The sequence below is a fragment of the Monodelphis domestica genome, chromosome X, assembly GCF_027887165.1.
Source record: "Monodelphis domestica isolate mMonDom1 chromosome X, mMonDom1.pri, whole genome shotgun sequence".
NCBI lineage: Eukaryota > Metazoa > Chordata > Mammalia > Didelphimorphia > Didelphidae > Monodelphis > Monodelphis domestica.
The window spans coordinates 57,249,586-57,274,771 of NC_077235.1; the positions used below are offsets into that span (position 1 = coordinate 57,249,586).

General features: G+C 37.9%; 1 protein-coding gene across 6 annotated transcripts in view; it reads left to right on the forward strand.

Moving 5' to 3' along the window:
* The window catches only part of TENM1 (teneurin transmembrane protein 1), an 864,097-nt gene that overhangs the window by 145,882 nt on the left and 693,029 nt on the right, over positions 1-25,186 (forward strand). For all 6 annotated transcript variants that reach the window (XM_056808890.1, XM_056808889.1, XM_056808891.1 and 3 more), the window contains exon 2: positions 24,020-24,104. The gene's annotated coding sequence lies outside the window, so the exon portion shown is untranslated. The remainder of the gene's footprint in view (positions 1-24,019; positions 24,105-25,186) is intronic.

Consider the following 25,186-nt stretch of genomic DNA (forward strand, 5'->3'; position numbering starts at 1 on the left):
ACCAAAAAAAGCCATCTTTAAGGACCTACCTGGCCTAAGGAGGAAGTAGATTAGTAGTGTAGATGAAAGTAGTGGAAATGACAGATGGATATTTGTAATATTGCACCGATGCCCATAAAACATTGAAAGACTCATTCAGCATAGTAGAACTGGTTTTGAGGCCAGGAAAACCTTGGGTCAAGTCACTTAACCTCTCAGTGATCCAGACCACCTTGTAAGACTTCAAGATGCAGAAGAGGTGCCCACTTTCTTTGGTACAATGAGTTTCCTGGAAGTTCCCTATACTTATGTACTCCTTGCTCTAGAAGGACCAGATCTGTCAGGTGACAGGATTTTAATAATTTTACTATAATTTCTCCTGCCTTTGAAAATGTGCTTTAAGTAAAAATAATTATAGATATTCTAATTTTACTTGAAGATATAAATTTTCAGCCTACTAACTCTACTTTCTTTGCCTCATCTATTAAAATAGTGTATGTCATCAATTCATTCAAATGGCTCCTTCAGTGTCTTCTTGAACTCCTATCTTTCTAAGACTCATGGGAAGGGTTCCACTCTGCAGACCTGCTAGGGAGCATTTCTGGAAGTATATAGCCAGGGAAGACATAGTCTATGCAGGCATGAGTAGTTTTCATTCTGTACCAGCAGAGAGAGAAATTCCATGCAAAATCCATAAAATGAAGAGTCCATTAAAGCATCAAAACTTCTAGGATTGACAGTAATGAGCCATCTACACTTTGTTACTCGATCCTCAACAGGAGCAGCCAATTAGCTTCCCCACTTTGGGAAAAGGGGGCAATCTATGACAACAAAACCAGAATGAACTTGGCGCGTCTGAGAATCAGTGCTACAGTCAGAAACTTCTCAGCATTTAACTCTACCACACTAAGACTAGAGGGCCAGAGACTTTTGAAGTTGAGTTGGAGGGCTTTGGTGCAGCCAAAAGAGAACACCTTTCTCTTATTCTACCAATCATAGAAGCAACTACGTTCACACAAAGAAATAACAGGCTTGATAGTCTGTTATCATTGCTTTACTTTACTGTTTGAAAACCTAATTAATACTCTATAGATGAATGAAGCTTTAGAATATAAAGCAGATTTAAAAGTCAACTTTAAAAGGCTTATCTTTGACCTCCTGACTGCAATTACATTTAATCAAAATTGATCATGTGTATGGTGTGAATGTTTTCATTGTAATTTTATATACTCATAAAGGAGTAAAATAATATCACCTTAGGAAACAAGTCTTTATGTTAATACTTGATAGTATCTAAAGTAATTAATTTTTAGGTAATTATGCCAAATTTTCTAGCTGTTCTCATGTCATTAATCAAGATAATGAACCTTGTCACTGATATCATTACGATTTACTCATGTTGTTCTCTGTTTTGATTTTGGAATTCATTTCTGTTTTGAGCAGATACATGACATGTTTTAAGGGAAATAATCCACTGGATTAAAATAGTGATTGAATTAGTCAAAATTACTCAGATTCTAGGTGATAATCCTACAAGCATAGTTTTCCTATAGTAAGTCACTTTGGGTGCCTCTTGATTGGAGTATTCTGTTTGACTTTTTAGATCTGCACAAATGGTTCTTGGGAATCAGGTACAATTTAAGAAGGATGGGTTTTTGGAATTGGGTTCATTTTCTTCTAAGGAAAATAATAACAGTATAGATTTCTCCATAAAGTTCAAGGGGAAGACGCACAATGCCTACTGAATCTGGCTATGTGGAAGTCTTTGGGAAGAGAGCAATGGAAATGGTTACCAGATGAAAGAGAGATTTCATAGAGAATAGGTGATAGAGAATTAGTCATGAGTATAGACTGCTTTTTGAATGGTGAAAGGAAATATAATAGACTCTTAAACCTTCCTTGGACATTACAGTCCCTCAAGCCCTCTTATCCAACCCTGAAGACTTATGTGAATATCTAATGTATAGTATTAAGGTAACACAAACTTCTGAACCAATCTCTAGCCTTGTATTGGACATCCACCAATGATGGCATCTTATTAAATTTCTCCTCAGGAGGGCAGAATCTTGGAAATGTTTTATTAAGGCTATGGAATTACATTACTTTGAATTTGACCTCAAGCACTACAGATGTATTCTGTACCCTCACTCTGAACTAGAACCAAGGATGAATTTTTTGCCTATTTATTTAGAATTGGAACTCTTTTTACCATATACCATTAGGTTGTAAGAGGAGAAAGCTTAATGATTGAAATATTGTAGCCTCAAACAAATACTTTTAAAGACAGATTGACAAAGAGCCAACATATTTTGTATGGTTTGAGTTTGTTTTGTTGTTTGCAAAAGAGCACAAAATCAGTGAAGTTGGTTTTTCCATTCAGTTCCAGTTATGCTTTTCCAGCTTTCATATTCAGCACCAAGGCTGGTTCCCTCATTGGCATCTATTGTATGAAAATGTTCAGTGAAATCCCAATTGGATTCTCTGTGAGAGATCACTAGCAGATGGATGCAGGACCAGATGGTCTTCTGGGATCCTTTAGTATCTGGAGGAGCTGCATTTGATAGGACTAGTGGCAAGATCACGAAGGCCCTTTGCCTCTGGAAACATAGGAGGAAATCTCTTGCACTGCTGGTTCAGATCATTCTCCCACCCATGGTAACCATCAGCTTCAGTTCCTAGGAGCTATCAGAAAAGCCACCAGAAAGCCTTCTGCCCATTTTTTGCTTTGTATCCAAGGGATAGACCATGAATTTGATTTATCTCTTCCACTGTACAGCATCAAAGGGGGCATTGGTTGATTTTTCAAGATAGAAAAGATACTGAACATTTTCCATCTTGTCCCTATATTTCATTTGAGTAGGTTTATTGTTTTTTTAAATAGATACCTAGGATAAGATCCTGCCTCTAACTAATTTGAGTCGCTGATAGCATGACATTCGTACGTTCGGAATATTATCATCCTATCCTTCAGATGGCACATTTCTTTAGACATCACCAGTGTACCCTAAAGACAATTTACTTCAGCCTTATTAAGAATACAAATAGGAAGCATTTTCTCTCATTGTCATCATCAAGTAATATTAAGTCATTTCCTTCTTCCTGTAACAGTGCTGGTTTCCTCATAAGAGGAGGACAGACAGGAGTTGACTTTTTTTCACTTCCGCTTTAGAGAGTAAGATACCTGTGCTGAAAACATATTAAAAGCCATTGTATTATACCATTGATGGCAAAAAAAGTTATAGAAGAGACTTGACTGTTCAGTTTTTAAAAGCCAAGCCTGCCTTTCTGAAAATGTGAATATGGTTGAGTCAGAGTTCGTAGACAAAGATAGTACAACATTCTGATTTCAGCTGGCAGTGTTGGTAGTAACAATAATATGGATCGAGCCTGTCATACTGATCCTGGAACACTCTGTAATCTGAGAAAACATTGAAATCAAACTTGTAGAACTGAATTAGAGATGGGTGGCTATTAAAATACTCCATCCAACCCATCTCAACATGTACCATCTGTTGTTTCCAGATGTACTGCTTCCTAAAGGCAATTCTTGGGCATGGCATTATAGCGCCAACAAATTGGCATTTCTAGTTCTGTAACTTCATTTCCAGAAATACAGGTTTTCATTGGCTGTACTTCAGGGAATTAACTTCCTCAGTGGCTAGGGACATGGCATAGCAGCCATGGCAATGGAAAAGAGACCCATTCAGTACTTAGAAGACAGCAGGAGGTCTTCCAGTTGGGAGCAGTACAAAGTTTCTCTGATGTGTCTGCAACTCAAGGTAAGTTGAGTAATACTATTAAAGCTCCCCTATTGGTGATTAGATATGCCTCACTCATGGTAGATAAGGTGGGGGGGTATCTCTTCTATGTTCAGTTTGATAAGGAAAGTAATAAAATGCTTCAGAAGCTTCGGCAGTATGTGCTTAAAACCATGTATATAGCCCAGCACCTTAATCTGCTGCTATCTGCAAAGCAATGGGCTGTCACCTCCCTCAAGACCACTGCTTGCCTCATTAATACCACTGGAACAAATGATCACTTCACAGCCCAGAAATCTGCTCTAGCACTTGTGGTGATTGATGTAACAAGGCTAAAAAATAATGATGAAATGCATGTTCCAGAAGACAGGAGCTTCAAAGGCAATTAAATGTGACACAGAAGGAGTCTTCCTGGAATAAACCGTAAGATAAGGTGATAATCTACTAGACTCATATCACACATACATTAGCTTGATATGAGTAATTATTTTTGAAAACTTAGTGTGTATTGAACTCAAATTTTAAAGACATTTGGAGTGAATCATTTTAGTGTTTTAAAATATGATGGGCCTGGCATGTCCACATGTGGAATTTATTTACTTATAGTTGAAGTATTGCGATAACATAGTTTGAAATGCCCCAGAAATACCGAAGATTTGAAAAGTGAAGAAGAGTTGCCAAAAATTTCACATTAAAAGGTGGAAACAAAGCAAAACAGCGAGGCTCTTTATCTTGGAGATGTGGCTCAAAAACTGCCTTTATCAATATGGGAAAGGAAGATAATGGGTTTTTCATTCTTTCCACATGGAACCTCATGTCAAGATATGGGTTCCAAAGTAGCAGGAGGATTTGTTTACTTAGACAAAAGGGAGAACTTATTGATTCAAAAGGTAGTTCATTAATTACTGGAACAAGCTGCAAGTTAACAGTTTCAAATATTACGTGTTGGCATTATACAGACAATGCATTCAACAATAGTCAAAATTGATGACAAAAGACTCTGAGATATAGTTCTTTAAGTCCAGTCACCTAGTTTGGAATACATTTAGTGTAGTTTCATTTCCTTTATCTATAAAATTCTTACTTGAATATTACTGTCTAACTTTTGGGGATCCATTACACGTACAAACAATCTAAGGATTTATAGCATTGTTTTTGCTTCTTTATGTTGTTCTCCAAAACATCCTAATGATTGACATTAGGAGCAGTCAATTTATTGGCACACCTTATTCACAAAATTCTCATTTCTAAAGTCATAGTTGCTATTTTCTCAGCTGAATATAAAACAGTCAATCACCAGCAATGAACAATGATATCATTTCAGAGTTGAGATATCAGGTCTCTGGTATAAGGGTTACAGATGATAGTTCTGATAAAATAACCCTTTAAAAAGTGAGTTTAAATTAAGCATGTTCAGTCTCACGATATAGTTTTTGTCTTTAGGTTAAAATACAAGCGGTTATTTCATTCCAGTGATATTGACATTATTCCACTGGGAGAAAAGCCACGACTATGGGAAGCAGTGGTTCAACTCCACAAGTACAGCGATCCTAATCTTATTGAATTCTCTTTCTTTTACCCGTTCACCATTTAGAAAGCTTAGGTATTTCTTTTCTTTACTCTCAACAACTCATTTTCACTTGATCAGTGTTTGTGCTCCTAGTAATAAATGATTGTAATGATGTTGATTATGATGATGATGATTTCTATCATTTTGCATTCTAAAACAAGTTCCTACTGTACTCAACTGAGTTGGTCAAGGTCTTCCTGCTTAGATTCATGGCTCCACTCAGAATCTGTACAGTTTGCCCATTTGCTTACACTGAGACATGATCTCTCCCTCCTTGGAATGCTTATAGCACTTTGTTTTCTCTCCTGGCACCTTTTGTATTCTGCCTTACAGTTATTTGCCTCTTTGCTTTTGCCTCTGTGCTCCCCTGGCAGCCTGTTGGTGGTATGCCCTTTTTAAATCTACCTCTGTATTCCCCAGGGCACAGCTTAGAACAAGAACTAACCCATAGTAGGTTCTCAATTAAAATTCACTGAACGAATGAACCACTTGTGAGTATATAGAATTTCTGACATGATGTAATGGCTTTTTTTTATCATCTCACTCAGAAATCTCCTTCAATAATGAATTGAATCTCAAGTACAATGGCACTTACATATTTCTTAGCCTCTTTCCTGCTCATATGGTTGAGTAAAGGAAAATGTTATGTCTTTGAGGGAATGGCACCCCTTAGGCCGGTGCAAACATCTCTGGAGGCCCTCTGCCTCTTTCCTCCCCACTTCTCCCACACTCCTCTCCCTATTCTTTTCTCCCCTTATCATCCATCAACTATTATTTCTTGTTCTTCTCTTCCCGCCAAAGCCTAGAACAGTAGGAAAGAGAAGGATAATCACGGTTAGGGTGTATGTGTGTGCGTAGGAGCACCAGGGAAAGTATGCTACTTGGGTTTTGGATGGAGGATAGGATTTGGAGATTGGGAGGCACAGTGAGTCTCACAGTGAGGTCATTCTAGTTTCCATTTCATTATATCTTGCAGTAAAATGAAATGAAACTTTCTCAACTGTCTAAAACTTTGTGTTTCCCTTTCATTGATCCCAAAGTTGCTGTGACACTACAGAAATGATGATTTCTAATCCCCAAAGAACCATATTGCTACTGTCCTTTTATTATTCATGATTAAATATCTTGCTTTGAAAAACGAAAAACTAGGCTCTATACAAATGTTAGTCCTTTTCAAAAGGCAAAAAGTTAAGAGGTTTGTCAAAGAACCCTACTCTCTAATATAGCAGTGGAAAATGTTGATGGTTTTGGAAAGCTATTTATGTAAATGCAGACCTCATTTCTGCAAGTGAGCTATCCCTGAGACTAGCACAATGGCATTGTTAGAAATTGAGTACTGTAGATGACAACAGTGGCAGTGTCTCCTGTGGAATGAAAGCATCCTACCTAGAAATGGTGACATGGAACCAACTGGGGTTCAATACAATCAGCCAGCCATAACCTTCTGGTAAACTCTCATCCGTGGCATATCCATCAGAGAGGCAGATGCTAATATGGTTTCAGTTAACAAGTATTTGTTACGATCCATAGGTGATAGAGAAATATGTTGGGGATACACAGAAAAGAAACAGACTCATTCTCTTCTGTAGAAGTCTTCATGCTCTAATGGAGAAAACATGACAGATGAAATATGGAATGAACTGAAATGAATATTTTTTTGGATTATGAGAGTATATTGTGGGGAAGTATAGAATCATTGCTTGACACTGGATAGAAATAATGTCTGAATTAATAAAGGAACATTTCTTGATATGAGGGCAGGAAAGAAAGTCTATGTTCTGCCACTGATTATAAAGGTAATCAAAATTTCCCAAGTGGAGCAGCTAGGCAACTCAGTGCATCCAGGCCTGGAGATGGAAGGTTTGGGGTTCAAATGTGGCCTCAGACACTTCATAACAAGTCACTTAACCCTGATCACCTAGCCCTTACTGCTCTTCTTGCCTTGGGACTGATACTTAGTATTGATTCTAAGACAGAAGGGGAGAGTTTAAAAGAAAAACTTCCCACATGGTACTTTCTAAATATTTGGAGGAACATGGGTAAGCATGTAGAAAAATTCATACAAAGAGACTGATGAAGGTATTTGGAGAGTTAGATGTTTAGGATACACTTCATTTTGTGCCTAGTACTTGCTTCAGATTAATAAGGCATAGAATATAAAGATGAAAGTACAATAACCATGAGGCAGCTAGGTGGCACAGTGAATAATGTACCAGGCCTGTAGACAAGAAGATCTGAGTTCAGATCCAGCTTCACACACTTACTAGCTGTGTGACCCTGGGCAAGTAACTTCACCCTGTTTGTCTCAATTCCTCATCTACAAAATGATCTGGAGAAGGAAATGGCAAACTATGCCACATCTTTGCCAAGAAGACCCCAAATGGGGTCACAAAGAGTCGGATATGATGGAAAAATGACTGGATAACAATAGTAACCATCCTCTAGGAACACAGACCTAAGACTGTAGTTTTAAAACTCTTCAAAGTTGAGGACCCCATTTTAATGTCAATTTCTCAGCCTGGCTGCATGATAATAATTATGCTTTTAGTATCTTTTGATTGAGAAATTAAGCAAAGACAAAAGCACCTATTAATTCACTAATGTTTTAAAATTACTTTGCATTTTATTAATCCCAACATCATCCAAAAACATTTGAAAAGAATCATGCATGTATGTGCAAGACATAGTATTGATTTAGACTGTCAAAGAGATGAATAAAATTCAAAATGGCAGTCCTTAGTGAGCGTATGGATTCACAGATCCCTGGCAATAACTCTCCAAGGGCACTGAGGACCCTCAAGTTGGCAGCCATTTTGATAATTTTCCTTTTTTCTCAGGTTATTTGTATCTTATAAGACAGGATAACCTGATTAAAGTTAATCTTTAGAATCACAAGGAGTTCTGGACTTCTTTTTTTAAAATTTTGGAGGAACTTAAGCCATCTGTTGCCTTGAAGCAGAGAGATTCAGTAATCAGGCACAACAGGAAGAAGATATTTATCTAGGGAGGCTATTAATTAACAAACTTGGAAGGAATTCAGCATTTTTTTTGCCTTAAAGTCAAACCATCCCTAACAAGTATGTTGGACAATTTGACTCTGAAACCTGTCTTGGGTGAGATGTTCTTCATGTTTTGCCCCAGAGAGTGCAAGAGGGTGTTGGCTTCATTCCCATTCAAAAGAAGTCAAGATCATGGATATAAGACTTGTGTTTAGTTTATGTTTAGTAAGTTCCCTAAGATGGAAACAAGTCGTTTGATGTTTATATAGAATCGCTTCTCTTCAAAGTCATTTTGTAGTTCTATTTTCTATTTATCTGTTCAAATTTAACTTGAAGCTGTACACATATGGTTCTGAGAGTAATGATACCAACTTTGGAAACCTTCAAAATAAAAAAGTGACTTGCCCAGTAGGGCCACCTGTTTCTCAGAGCTTGATTTAAATTTGGTTTGGAGCCAACAGTCTTCTGATCTGGAGTTTCAAGTGGGTTAATGAATACATATAGCTTGAGTTCTGGTTTCTAGGCTCTGCATCTTGATGACGATTAAGATACTGCTCAAAAATGCTCACTAATAAGAGCCTCTGAAGGAACCATTTGTGTCCTCTAACTGGTGGTTTCTTTATGTCAGATTTGTATGAGTCATTCTCATAGCTAGACAACATATTAAAATACATAGGTCAAATAGGCATATTTTCATATGTAGTCTCAAGGATCTCATCTGCCTCAAGGCTCCCACTATCACTTTTATGCAGATGGTTCTCAAATCACTAGTCCCAACTTTTCCCTGAAGCTCAAATCCTACATCTTTAGTTACCTAATGAATATCTCTGCCAGGATCTATCGGTTACCTTCAGGTAATTCAACTTGCTAACACTGAGCTTGTGTCTTATTCTATACCAAATCAGTGCTATCCCTCCTCTGAACTTCCTAGTCTTTGTACCTACCATTTGAGTCACCCAGGGCTTAAACTTGGGCTACCTCTCTTTCTTGTTTTTTTAGAACAAGCTAGTCAACAAGTCCAGTTAACTATTCCCTTGACTTTGGAATCCAAACTTTTGTTTTCATTTATACCACTGTCACAACAAGCAATTTCATACCAAGACAACTGGGGTAAGATCCTATCATGAAGGCTTTTACCTTGTTTGTGTGCCATTAATTCTTCCCACTACCACTCCATACTACACCCACTTCCAAATTAGTCTGTGTTATTATTCAGTCATTTTAATTGTGTCTAACTTCTTCATGACCCCATTTGGAGTTTTCTTAGCAAAGATACTGGAATGGTTTGTTATTTCCTCCTCCACTTCATTTTATAGAGGATCAAACTGAGGCAAGCAGGGTGAAGTGGCTTTCCCAGAGTCAGTCACACAGCTAGGAAGTGTCTGAGGCCAGATTTGAACTCAGGAAGATGAGTTTTCCTGGATACAGGCCAAGAACTCTATCCACTGTGCCATCTAGATGCTCTTAGTCTTCTTTGCACCCAACCTCTATAATGTCTCCCCAAACAAGCTTAAACAAGATGGGACATCTCACATTCTAATACAGGCAGATGATAAATTGGTCCCCTCCTAACCTTATCATCTCATGGGTCATAGAGGAAGTATAATTAGAAAGAGAACCTGTAGCCAAAGCATGAATTCCCTTGATAATATCCCTAGTATATGGTCAATCTAGTCATCACTTCAGTACTTTCAAAAGAGAGATCTTTTATCCTCTTTTTTAGATGCTCTTTTCCTCCAATCACTAGAAAGCCTTTTCATCCATAAGGGCCCAGCTTAAATTCTACTTTTCCTTCAAAGCATTCTCTGAACAACTCCTAAAAGCAGTCTCATCATCCTGAAATCCTTCAGCCCTTATTTTCTATGATGCCCATAGACCATTGGTTTATATTGCCTTGTGTTATAGTTGTATTCATGTCATTATTTTACCAATTATCTACAAGTTTCTGGGAAACAAGGACTGTGTCTTAAACTGTGTTTTATTATCAAGAAAGCTTAACACAATGCCTTGTAGGTATATAGAGGATAGTAAATTCATGTTGGATTGATTTTTTGGATCATTGGGGAACCTAGGATTTTAGAGGTGAATGGAAACAGCATTGGGTTTTGGCTTTAGTGAAACCACTACCATCAGAGGATTCTGGGGCGATGGTAGCCAACAAACATTTATTAGATACTTGCTATGTGATGGGCATAAGGGTAAATGTCAGGCATACAGTGAAAGGATAAAACATGACCTCTGCCTTCAAGGAACTCACATTGTGATACAAGACATATACAGAGTGTATAGGGAGATCATCTCCAAAGGCACTGCAGCTAGGGAAGGGTATGGGGTGTGCTGAGTCCAGAAAAGGTATCTTAGAGTAGATGGGATTTGAGATGATGTGGGTACCCGAGGGGAGATAAGGCCCATTATGAGAAAGAACATCTGAATCCCAGTTTTGCCTAGGAAGGATTCAAAATGATTTATATGGACTGATTTTTCCTCAAGGTCGATGACTTCTACCTGTATATATTGAAAACTTTTGGATGAATGATTTTATATTTGGGGTTTAGTGCTCATTATTCTGCTGGAGTAGAGAAAAGCCATTCAACTTTCAGTTTGAAATTCTGTGAATATAAGAAATAAACTGAGGTTATCTGACTAGTTTTATAGCATAGGAACAATGACCTTGGACAAGTAGTTCAACTCCCTGGTCCTCAGTTTCCTTCTCTTTACAGGGAGGACTTGGACTCAAAGACCTGTAGGGTACCCTTCACATCTAGATAGATAATCTTTGCTTATAGTATTTCAATCATAATATTCTATCATGGGGTACTGTTTATATGAACTAATCAATGATTATTTAAAATTTGGGGAAAGGTTCCATAGAAAAGCTGAGTAGTACTATTTCATCGTTGAAAAAAAGACAAAATCAATACTTGTTTACTTTGAATTAGGAAATCCAGTCATGCAAATCTTTAACCTCAAATTAACTAAAAGTAGGACCTTGACCCAATGTATAATAGTAACATTAAAATTATAGAATAACAGGCTAATAGCCCATTCTGAAAGCACAGACGGAGGGTTGATGCTTAAGGTTCTTTTCTTGCTCCCCCTGCATGCTGGTACCAGCTTAGGAAAGATGTCAAGCAGTTCTTTACCTAGTTTGCATTTCAGTCTGCAATTTAAATGTGACCTCCTCCACCCCCTTTCATCCTACTATAAATCTTTTTTAAATGAAGGATGCTTGCATTAAAGAGTAATTTGCATGGCAATATAAAGTTATGGTCTCTGATACTTTACTGAAAGGAAAGCTCTGAAAACCCCATTCCAAATTTTCCATTTAGTAATAGCTCCAATACCAACCAGAGTACTTCACTTAGACCAGCCACTCAGTTTAGGGTTGCTAGATGGTTGTTGCTTCCTTACTAATTGGTTATTTTTACTTATATGTGGGGTGTGGGAGTGTCTCTCTGACTCATTTGACTTTCATACGTACTAATGATTTATGTGTACAAATCAGTGTTGGGATTTTTTTCACTTGTAGCCTTTCCAAGTAATGTAGTTTAAAAACACATCCTTTTTTTAAACTCGGCAACATTTGATTTTTGTTGTCCATTCTCTTCTCAAATACTCTTTCCTCAGAGTATTCGTGACTCTACTCTCTTTTAGTTCTCCTGCCCATTTGATCACACTTTAGTTTTCTTTGCTGTATGCTCATCCACATCCTGTCCATTTACAGTGGGTGCTTCCCAAATCTTTCTCTCTCTCCGTCTTTCTCCCTCCCCCCATCCTTTGTCTCTTCCCAACCTTTTCTTTCTCTCTCTTTTTTTCCTTCCTCCTATGTTTTTAGTGTTCATCTCTGGAGTACTGGGTTATAATTATATCTAGAGCTTTCTTCCCTCTGGCTCTTACCACCTCCATGCTGTCCCCCAGGGAGGCGATGGACATTGGTGTCCACCAATGTGGAGAGTCCTATAATAGAACACTAATGGGCTTCATTCAAGATTCAGACCCCCAGTCCTCACTTGAGCTTTAGTTCCATATCACCAACTGCATATTAGACATTTCAGACTGGATATCTAATATCTATCTTAAACTTAGCAGGTTCAAAACCAAATTCTCTTTTCCTCCTAACCCAAAGCTTCTTTGGAACATCCCTTTTTCTGTCAAGGATATCAACATCTTTCTAGACATCCAGATTCCCAACCCTGGAATCATCTTTGTCTCCTTACTCTCCTGTCTCCATGTATGCAGTCAGTTGCCACATCTTCTCTATCTTACCTCTATTTCAGTCTCCTTTCTATGCCCACCCACATCACCTAAGTTCTTCAATAGCAAGAAGTGTGTCATTTTTTCCTTTTATCTCCTTGGTGCTTTGCATGGTGCCTGGCACATAGTTGGTGCTTAATAAATGTACTTTAATTAATTGATAGACATTATGGCTGCTGGAATTAACTCTATCCATGGATTATACAGCATTCCTTTAACATGACCTAAACCAAGGCTTTTTTTACTCTAATTAAGTGTTACCTTTAAATTGGGCAATAATTATCAGCAAGATTGAATTAATTCTTCTGGAATTAGATGGCTCATAGATGGGAAAATGCTACAGAGAGCTTTTGAAATTTATTTTTCCTTCTGCTTTGTGGTTTAAAAGTTGTCTTCCCCACCCCCAACTTAATATAAGAGTTTACTCTTCTCTAGGAACTTCAGAAATATGCAGAAGATTTAGGGTGAAAACAAAGCTGTAAAAATGTGAACAATCATACCACTGAGGCAAAGAGAAATCCAAACACTTCCGTTTGTGGTCCCCAGTCTACCAGAGTAAGCACAAAGGTAACATTAGGGACCAAGTGCATTGTAGCAAGCTGAAAACAAAATAGAACTCTAAATGTGCTCAGCTTTCATGATGAATGTATAATATTGAAACCAAATTAACTTAGGGCACCATTACACAATATCTATGTCAAAAAGGAAATTACTGGAGCTGAGAGAACTTGGGAAAGCCAATAAGAACTGAAAAGGGAAATCTTTGTAATTGGATTTTTTTAATTAGGAGTATATAAATTCAGCACACAAGTCAGTACCATTTGCATTACAGTGGTAAAAGATTTTGATTATGAAAGAAAATATATTTGCAATGTCAAGTTTGTTTGCTCAATAAGAATAATTTACTGCAAATCAAGAGTATGGGATTAAAATTTTTATTATAGAATTATTTTCATTATGTATGTTAGTTAGAGTTTTTTTTCCTTCTCCTTTGGCAACATTGTTCTCCTGGTTTTAGCTAAAATCTCCATCCCTAAGACATAATCTTGTATGCTCACCCTTCACCCTCATCTCTTGGTGACTGAGTACTGAGATGGGACATTATGAACTTGATCTGACAAGTTAATAAGATGTAATAAGACCGGAAATAGGGGCAGTGCCCTCTCAACTGAGAAGACACAGATAACTGCAGAATCCTTTCAAGGATATGTCTAACTAAATTCCTTCTAAGTCTTGCCTTTTAAACATTCATTGTCTCTCCCTTTCCCAAACCAGAGACTGATCAGTTTGGGATATTGGTGGGCAACTGATAATTAGTGAAAGTAGAAATGAAAATAAGCTTTGGTTTCCATTATCCTACTTTCAAAGTTATCCTTTATAACAAAGAATTTTTTTAAATATAAAAAGAAAAAGAGGAAGAGGATCAGGATCCACATTGTGTAGCAGATAGCATCTGATTTGAGTCTTTAAGAGGGCCCCCTGCCCTCACTGGATTGTGTCAGTGCTAGGAGGATAAACCAAAACAATTCATCTCCTAGTCTTAGAGCCAGGAAAAGCCTAAAAGTTTATCTCAAGGAGGGGGTCTTAACCTGGGTGTGTAAACTCATTTTTAAAAAGGATTTTTTCAATGTACCTCACTGTAATTGATTTACTTTTTATTATGCTTTATTTTAACTTCTGCATTTAAAACTCTTATTCTGAAGAATCCCTTGGCTTCATTAGGATGCCAAAAGTGATCTTAAGAACCCTTGGATGGTCCAGTTCTCTTATTTTCAGAGAAGAAAATTGAGGCAAAGAGAGGAGTAACCAACATTTCCAAGGTTACTCCAATTGTAAGTAATAGGACTAAGTGACCTTAAATCCTATCTTTTTCTTCCTATAAACATGCTGTTATTGTCAGAACGTTAGTCATTATATTTGCCCCTTGCAAAACTCAAAGCTTTGGCCTTGCTGGACTAGCCATTGACTCCCCTTGGCCGAAACTTAGTCCCTTCTTGTACCCAGAGACTCACTCAATGGAACTCTATCACTTCCCTGCCACAAATAATAATAATACTTCTTGTAGCCATCTAGGGCAGTGCTGGAGTTAACTCAAACATATTTGTGAGCTGATTGATAAATGTTCAGTAAGAGGAGAGAAAAGGGGTGGTATAAAACTTGAGGAGAAAAGAAAAGTCCAGTTATGTGTGTGTATGTGTGTGTGCAGAGTGAGAGAGACAGACAGACAAAAAGCCAAGGATTGATGTGCTTCAATGAAGGATCCAGTTGAAATAAAAGAATATCAATTTGTTGTGAACCCAATCAGAAGTGAAGCAGGGGAAGTAGAAGCAGAGAAGTCAGATAGTGGAAAGAACTCAATTTACTAGTTTAGAAAAGAATGGGTGTCAAGAGGACATGGATACAAGAGACTCAAGAGTTGAGTTGAGAACAATAGAAAGTTAAAGTAAATGACTTCAGAGTAGAGATGATGGCTTGAGGATGTTTGGAGGAGCAGAGGGACATGAGATTATGTTCATGGCAGAGAGTAGTTTTAGAAATGATGAGGCAGCGGAAAAAGATGGAAGGAATAGGATATTACAATCATAGAGAGGAATTGTTGAATTCTGGATCATGGAAATAAAGCCCTTGGGATAGATTTCAGGGAATCACAATGAGATCAACAGGGATGGCTATCCCTGCAAGAAGCTGGAGTAGAGTGGAGTTAGAGATGATGGGAGGTGAAAACTTCCAAGTCAAGCACTCTAGCCACTGTACTTTGGTATATCCTAGTATATCAGTGTCTCAGTGTCCTCATTGGGGAGCTCTACCTAAGTCATAGGACTCCCGGGACAATAAAGTGGGTCTACAAAGAAAATATGAAGGAAGTGGTAAAAAGTGACCCCTTTGACAAATATGTCTCACTGTAGTGGTGGATTCAGAACTGTGGGCCCCTTCTTTAAGCAAAATGCTACCTCACAATTTGGAACTATGCCCAAAGGGCTTTAAAGGACTGTCTGCCCTTTGATACAGTCATACTAATGCTGGGTTTATACCCCAAAGAGATAATAGGGGAAAAGACTTGTACAATAATATTTATAGCCATACTTTTTGTGGTGGCCAAAAATTGGAAAATGAGGGGATGCCCTTCAATTGGGGAATGGCTAAACAAATTGTGGTATCTGTTGGTGATGGAATACTATTGTGATCAAAGGAATAATGAACCGGAGGAATTCCATGGGAACTGGAACGACCTCCAGGAATTGATGCAGAATCAGAACATTGTATACAGAGATTGATACATGTGGCACAATCAAATGTAATGGACTTCTCTACTAACAGCAATGCAATGACCCAGGACATTTCTGAGGGACTTATGAGAAAGAACTCTATCCACATCCAGAGAAAGAACTGTGGGAGTAAAAACAGAGAAGGAAAACAACTGCTTGATCACATGGGTCCATGGGGATATGATTGGGGATGTAGACTCTATAAACAATTACCTTAGTACAAATATCAATAATATGGAAATAGGTCTTGATCAATGACACATGTAAAACCCAGTGGAATTGCGCATCAGCTGTGGGAGGAGGGGAGAGAAAGAATTTGAATCATGTAACAATGAAAAAATATTCTAAATTAATTAATTAAATAAAAATTTTTAAGACTAAAAATAAAACGCCACCTCAGATAGAACCTTGACACCTGGCACGTGGCTGTCACAAATGCTCACCAGCATAGGTGGGCACATGGCTGCTAGTAGGTATGATGATGTACACAGAGTCTGTTATACTTTCAATCTGGGGGCAAATTAAAGAGTATTGTGTGAAGATACTCAGAGGTACCTTTAGAGTTAAGGATAGTAACTCATTATGACTAGATACTGAAGCTTTGATCCTTAACTGCACATTTCCTTCCTTCTTTGCTTTAAGCTAATAGGAGAATTTCTTTCCATTTATTTTTTTATCAGTCATTAAGTCGACATTACATAAACCACTTGTGGCTTGGCCTCACTCCACCAACTTCGCCATATGGTGTCCAATGCTTAAGCCTCCATTGCTTCTCTCATCTTGTCAAATTCACAACATGAAGTAAACCCATTTCGAATTGGCCTTCTACAAGCTGATTTACCTAATGACATTGCTGTCTACACCCTTTCCCCTCCTAATTAGCTCTACAGAGTCCTTCACTTGCAAACTGCAGAAAACTGAAGTACCCATTCTGGCTCTGTGTAGGCTGGTTAGACAACCGACTTGAATGTGGTGACAGGTTTATGACAAAAGGGGAGAAGACCACTAATTAGAAGTCTGCTTTACCAGACTGGAAGCTGATTTCCTTGTTATCTGTCCCACTTATTTTCACTATGCATTTGAGCTGAGACTGACTACATTTTGCATTCAGTATCCCCAAACTGTCATTACCTGTGATCAAAAATATTGATATGCGGTATAATACCCGACTGAATGTATTAAAAGAATAATTTAGAAGTCTCTAGTATTTTCATTGTTTGGGGCTTATCCATTCCTAGAAACATGGGCACTTTCTATAGTTTTCCTCGATTTTGTGTTTATAGGTTGTTTAGAGCTCAGGCATTATTTTATGCCAGAATTCATTAACCTTTCCAAAGTTTCTGATATGGGCAGGCACCATTGTCATCTCGGCTTCCGAGTACATGAGCTGCATTCTAAGGAGTGGAAATGGATCTGATAGTATTCAGAATCTCTGAAGACTGCTTTCTTTGGCCACTTGGTTTCTGAGGTGTAGATAGAGGTAGATAGATCGGGTATAGAGGGTAGAACTGCCTTAGATCTGATAACATTTCATTTCTTTTGTTAGAGGAAAAAATTACAAGCTTCTCTTAGTGATAACTATGATTTGTTGAAAGGTATGCATCAATCTCTTTACTGTAAAGGCGAAAGGAAAGATCTCACTATTTAAAGCTTGGTTTCAATATATAAAATAAGGGTAATTGCATGTGATTTGTGCATAGTGGAGAAGCCAGGGCCTGAAAAGGCAATCTTTCTCTAAAAATGACTGCATTTGTGGATTAGTGCTTTCTAGGCTGAGCCCATAGAGTTGAGCACCTAGAAGGGGCATATTAAACACTACCTCCCCCTCAGCTCTTTGTTCTTCCCACTGCTCAAAAAGGGACTGTAAAGTACAGGGCCTCGACTACCATGTGATTGTGTAGGAAGAAGCTCTGATGCAAAAGCTGTTTTCATATTGATTCTCACTTTAAATAAATGTTTATCTCCTTGAAGTAATTTGCTGGCATTTTTCATTATTTTCTTTATACATTAAATTGGGAGTCCTTTGGTCACCTTCAAATTCTAGATGGGCTAATTAGCTGGTTTGTAACCCACCACAGTACAGCATTTTTTTTTCTGGATAAATTAATTTATGGCCTTGCATCGAAATGTAATTAAAATGTTGTTGCAACAAGTTTTTAGTCCCTAATCAGCAATTGCTGTTACTCTGTACAGGAATTGGATGGTAAATTTTATTAGCTCAGTTTTCCTAGGCAAAAGATAGTGTCTGACCATAATCTCTGAGTTACAGAGGCAGAAAAGCTGCCCTTGTCCAAGGCCTTTAAAGACAAACTTGGCTGTTCTACTCTTAAAGGACTATGTGGCTGAAGAGACCATTCCAACTCCCTGGTAATTTCTCTTTATTTAAGAACATTTACTTTGGGAAAGGTGGTCAATGTGTCCAACAGAGCATAGTAACTCTTACTCCAGTTTGGGCCTGTTTCCTCTTCTTGTATCTTCAATACAACAGCTAGTGGTGGAGCGGTATATAGACTCCCCTCCCTGGTGTCAGAATCTAGCTTCAGACACTAGTTTGACTCTAATCAGTTAACCTCAGTTTCCTCATCTGTAAAATGGAGACAATAATAGCACCTGCCTCTGGATTGTTGTGAGGATTCACTGAGATAATGATTATAAAGTACATAATACAGTGCCTTAGTACATAGTAAACACTACATAAATGTTGTTAATCTTATTATTACTATTGTTATTACTATCTGTCCTGAGGCAGAATTGACCAGTCTCTATTTATGAATGAATTCATTCCATTCACATTTAGAGTTATGACTGCCAATTGTGTATTCCCCAACATTTTTATATTCTCTCCTAGTTCTTCCCTTTCTTCTTTCATTATATCCTTTTAAACCTGTGGTTTGCTTTTAATCAGTCCCCCTAATCCCCACCCTTATTATACTTCCCTTTCCACCCCCTCCCTTTTTGTTCCCTTTTTATTTTTTTAGGGTTTATTAAGTTCCCCCCTCTCTTTCCCTCCCTTTTTGTGCTCCCTGCACCACTCTCCCCACTTAGTTTTCTCTTCTCACTTTTCCTGTAGAGTTAGATAGAATTCAAGACCCCAGTGAATCTAGATGCTCTTCCCTCTCAGAACTTATTCCACTGAGAGTAAGGTTTAAGTATTACCTATTAGCACTCTCTTCCTCTCCTTCTTATAATAGCATTCTTCCCCTCCCCTTCTCATAGGCCTCTTTGTGTGACATAAAGTATCCTATTTATCTTATTCCTTCAAGTTTCTCTTGGTGCCATCTTCTATTTCCTTTTGCCCTTTTTTTTTAATTTATCATCTTAGACCACTTATTACCCCAATATCTACCTATGAATGATTCTTCTAATTACTATAATAGTGAATATAATTTTTGAGAGTTACAAATAACATTTTCCATGTATTAATATAAACAATTTGTTCGTATTGAAGACCTTAAAGAAGAAAATTTAAATAAAAACAATTTTTTTTCTTTCTCCTCTCTTTTTTATTTACCTTTTCATGTTTCTCTTGATTTTTGTGTTTGGATATCAAACCTTCTGCTTAGTTCTGGTCTATTCTTTACAAATACTTGAAAATCTTCTATTTTGTTGAATGTCCATACTTTCCCCTGGAAGTATATAGTTACTTTTGATGAGTAGGTGATCTTTGGTTGAAGACCCAATTCTCTTGCCTTTCTGAATATCATATTCCAAGGCTTGCAGTCCCTTAGTGTGGAAGCTACCAGATCGTGTATAATCCTGATTGGTGCTCCTTGATATCTGAATTGTCTCTTTTTGGCATCTTGTAAAATTTTCTCCTTAGCTTGGAAGTTTTTGAATTTGGCAATTACATTCCTGGGGGGTATCTTTTGAGGATTTAGTGTAGAGGGTCTTCTATGAACTCTTTCAATGTCTATTTTGCCCCTGTCTTCAAGAACATCAGGGCAGTTTTCTTGGAAAATTTCTTGTAGTATGATGTCCATATTTCTGTTTATTTCTGGGTTTTCAGGTAGACCAATGATTCTCAAGTTGTCTCTTCTCAATCTGTTTTCCAAATCATTCATTTTCTCAATGAGATATTTCATATTTCCTTCTATTTTATCAGTCTTTTGACTTTGACTTATTAATTCTTGCTGTTTTGCAAGATCATTGGCTTCCAATTGCCCAATGATAGTCTTTAAAGACTAGTTTTCGGCTATAATCTTTTTATTTTCCTTTTTGGTTTGGTCTATCCTGCTTTTCATATCTTCTAGCTGTTTAATTTTTGTCTCCAATCGGGAGTTCCTGCTTTTAAACTGTTATTTTCTTTTTGAACTATTTCCCAAGTTTCTTGCCAAAACTCTCCCATCTTTCTCATGAGCTCTGATTTAAATTCTTCAAGAGCTTGTGACCGATTTCCATGTTTTTGGAAGGTTTGGATGCATTTACTTCTTTGTCACCTTTTGCTATTTCCTCTGAAGTATGGATTTTTTCTCTATAAAAATTAGCCAGGGTCATTGCCTTCTTCTTGGTTTTTGGAAGTTGTTTTTCCTGGGCATTTTTTGCCATCACTGTATTTTTTCCTTCCCTTTCCAGTCAGAAATCTGAGTGAGGCAGGCAGGCTTTCTGTATATAGAGCTAAGGAGTGAGATTTTTGCCTGAGGTCACCTCTTGAGTCTCCCCAGCTTCTACTGCTTGCCAGCCTTCTTTGCGCTACCTCTGCACCCAAGGTCCATGCTCTTCAGCCTGCTGTGGTCTCAAGTCTAGCTGCTCTAAGGGGTAGGTCCTTGGTGTTCTTTGTCAGCTGCCAAGGACCTAGAGGTGCCCATTGCTCACTTGCTGATTCTAGCGTGTGCTGGTTCTGACTCTGGCTCAGTAGATGGGGTGGGGAAGAGTTGATCAGCTTGTGTTTTGGTGGAATCTATTTCACCCCCTTATGGTGTGGACATGCCCACATCCCATGGATCTTCAATGCTGCACCCTACTGTGGAGTCCCTTTGTTCATATGAATTTGGGTTGTTTTTTTTTACCTTTTGAGGTAGTCTATATCAGTAGGTGATAAGGAAAGGAAGAGCCCTGCTTTTACACTGCAGCCATGTTGACCCAGAAGTTGCATTATCTCTTTATAATAAACTGAAATGCTAAAAAAAGTTAGTAGGAGACAAAATAGGAAATGAAACCTATTTCTGTTCCTTCTCCCCTATCTGGCATATCATCCCTTGTAAAAAGAAAATAATGAGAATAAGGTAAAATGGGGAAGGGGTCAGTAATATTAAAAAATAATTGGGAAGCAGCTGGGTGGCTCAGTGGATTGAGAGCCAGGCCTAGAGATGGAGGTCCTAGGTTCAAATCTGGCCTCAGACACTTCCCAGCTGTGTGACCCTAGCCAAGTCACTTGACCCCCATTGCCTAGCCCTTACCACTCTTCGGCCTTGGAACCAATACACAGTATTGACTCCAAGATTGAAGGTAAGAGTTAAAAAAATTAATCAATAGAAATATCTCACAGCATAGACCATATATACACCCCTACACCTTCATCTCTACAAAGAAAGGAAGAACATTTCTTCAAATCATCTCTAGGTCCAAGCTTGGTCATTTTATTTTTATTTTTTAATTTTCAAAACCCTTATCTTCTGCTTTAGAATCAATGCTATGTTTTGGTTCCAAGGCAGAAGAGCAGGAAGGGCCAGGCAATGGGGGTGAAGTGACTTGCCCAGGGTCACATAGCTAGGACGTATCTGAGACCAGATCTGAACCCAGGACTTCCCATCTCTAGGCCCAGCTCTCTGCCCACTGAACTACCCAGGTCCCTGCCCCCGACCCCAGCTTGGTCATTTTAATTATACGATGCCTAATCTTTTTTGTTGTTATTTATATTTTTTTATTATTCTGGTAGATATGTTTTCCTGGGTCTGTTTACTTCACTTGTATCAGTTCATGCAGGTCTTCCCACAATCCCGAATGCTTTACATTTTTTATATTCTTATAGCACTGTAATATTGTATTACATTCATATGCCACAGTTTGTGTTTTGCCATTCCCTATTCAATGGGCATCTTCTTTATTTCCAGTTCATTGCTACCACAAAGAGTGCTACTGTAAACATTTTGTGATATATGAAACCTTGTTTTTTACCTCATTGGGGCATGGGGTTAAGAGGGAAATCTCTAGGTCAAAAGAAATAAAGATTTTATGTAATTTCTAGGTATAATTCCAAATTGTTTTTTTTTTTAAAAAAACCCTACTTTCTCTCTAAGAATCAGTACTGCATATTGGTTCTTAGAAGAAGAGTGATAAGGGCTATGCAGTGGTGGTTAAGTGACTTTGCCAAGATCACAGAACTAGGAAAGTGTCTGAGCTCAAATTTGAACCCGGGACCTCCCATCTCTAGGCTTGGCTCCCAATCCACTGAGCTACCTAACTACACCACAAATTGTTTTCTAAGACAGACCAGTTCATAGTTTTTCATAGCCTCTCCTATATTGATTGTTTCCATCTTTTGTCATCTTTACCAGTTTGTTTGTTATGAGATACCATCTCACTTATTTTTCTAAAATATGCACCATATCAAATCTAATTAAATGGAGAAAAGAGGTAGAAGTCAAATATCTTGAGATTTCAGTCAGTAGACTTCATCACTGATATGTAAGTAGAGGAAAGAGGTTTTAAACCTCAGTCAATGATTGGTAGAATGGTTGAAATTAGAGAAGTTAGGAGAAAGATTTGGTTTAGAGGGAATGATAACAAGTTCAGTTTGGGGCACGTTGAGTTTCAGAGTTGGTAATACCCAGAAGGGAGTTGGAGGTGCTGGAAGGCTCGGGCTCAGGTAAGAAATGAGGCCTGGATATATAGATTTCAGCTTTATCTGTAATAGAGATGATAGTTGAATATATAAAAGATGGGGTACTTAGAGAAGCATTGTGGCATAGTACAAAGAGTGCTAGCTATTTAGTCAGAATATTTTGATTCAAATTTTGTATCTTCCAATACTTAAGTGACCTAGAGCAAGCAACTTAAAATCTCTGAATGTCAGTTTCCTCATCTTCACAATGAAACGTTGTACTTTTGTTGTTTGTTGTTCAGCTGTTTTGGTTATGTTCAAATTTCTGCAGCCCCATCTGGGATTTTTTGGCAAAGATAATAGAGTGGTTTGTCATTTCCTTCTCCAGCTCATTTTACAGAAGAAGAAACTGAGGGGACTGATGTTAAGTAACTTAAATCCTGGATCATTTAGCTAGTAAGTTTCTGATGCCAGATTTGAACTTAGAACAATGAATTTTCCTGATTTCAGGCCTAGCACTCTATCTACTGCATCACCTATCTGCCCTTCAGAAACCATTCCTTCTTATAGCAAAGGACAATATAATATTAGAATTGCACAAATCAAACTCAAGTTGAGATGTTCTCTCTGGTTTCTTCTAGCCTCAAGTCTATTATATTGATCTTGTAACTAAAGTAGTCTATTGAGAGAAGAAAAAAGCTAGGAAGAAGCCCTGGGGTAAATCCATACATGGAGGACAGAACACAGTTGATCCTGCAGAGAAGACTGAGTAGGAAAAGACAGATAGAAGTGGAGAAGTCTAACAGATCAGAGCCACAAAAACCCAGGGAGAAGATAGTATCAAGAAGTAGGGCTATTCATCATTTTGTTTACAGCTTATCCCTTTGGGAATTTAGGAGGAAAGGCAAAGGATTGCCAAGTTTTCAAGTGTAATCCAAGTTGCTTATTGCCAAAATTGATTAGGTTTTAGAAGCAGATATTTACCAAGATGGTACAGTAAGATGAGTTGGTACAAAATCTCGCCCTAAGCAAAGGTCAAACTTTCCAACATAGATGATCCTGGGGCCAACTGGGTTCAAACATAGAGCTCATATGAGCAAAGGGTATATTCACAGTTCTAAATTACTAGACGTCCTTTTCTCTCTTTGTGCAGCACTCGTGAAGTTCCCCTTAGATGAAGCTCTCGAATGGGCTCTATGGGTCAATGTATTTGTAGAGTCTATGGTCACGCTCTTTCTGTTCCAAAGAGGTCACAACCCCTGAAGCTATCTTTCCTTGGTGTACCTAGTTTAACCTCTGTAAGCTCACAGTTGAATGTGGTTTCTTTTTCATTACTAATGTAATCATTTCTATGACATGGTCAGTATAGGATAGGGGCAATGTGTCACTCGCTTTGGGCTCATTCTTCTCCCTGTTTCTTTCTTCTCTTACAGGTTCAGGGAACCAACCTCCTCAGGTGCTCCGGAACTTTGACTCTTTCCTGATCAAATCCATTTTCTGATTTACACCGGCCTAGAGGTATGTCTGATTCTTTCAACCAATTCCAATCTGTTTCCTGTGTATTATCATCTGGTTTCTTCCAGTGCCTCAAAAGCACTACTTCACTCCTCCTAAACTTATTAAGGACTTGTTTGGATCTAATTAATTCCTTTGATTGATTCTATAATTCAATCAAAAGGAGATCCTCACCATATAAAGGTACCAAGGCTTAGAACATCTTGTTAGTTACATTAATTGGAATGGAAGGATGTAAGACACCCTTCTTTTATATACACACTACATTGAATTAAGTCAAAATCCAATAGAAACAAACAAGATTTCACAATAGCAAGGGATACAGCCAGGGTTGTGAACTTAGACGAATGAATGAAGGCTGACCTCAACAGAAATAGGGATATTTGAAGCCAGAATGTGGTTGGAAGAAAATAGGCATTTTGGTTGGAACATGCTGAGTCTGAGATACCTGTGGTTGGTTGATTGCAGGCAGTTGGTATTGCAATCTTGTATAGGGTTTATTCAACATACCTTACAATGGGGTGCAGCTGGGTGGCTCAGTGGATTGAGAGTTAGGCCTAGAGACAGGAGGTCCTGGGTTCAAATGTGACCTCAGACACTTCCTAGTAGTGTGACCCTGCCTTGGAACACAGTAGTGGTTCTAAGATAGAAGGTGAGGGTGTTTTATATATATGTATATCTTCCAATGATTAGTAAGTTTGGTTTATACAGTTCTGATATTATATCTGCATTGTCATTTACCATCTGAAGGAGTAGTTTCTGTACTAATTAGTGTAGTTTATAAGTAATAGATGCTTTTGAGTGTGTGGGAGGTGAAGCATTTAAATGTAATTGCTGTTTAAACAGCATTTCCCTTAAAAGACTTGTATAAATTAATTTTCCATATAAGTGCATATTTGGGTTGGTCTCTTGTTAATTAATCTCCACACAAACAAACAAAGCCCTTATTATATTGTCCTCTGTTCAATCCATTCCAAAAGGAGCTCCGATTCCTAGAGAAGTTCTTTCTTTCTTACACTGGAAATCCAACTACATAGAAATTGGGCCTGATTCTTATCTATAAGTGTTCAGTGTCAAAGACAGCA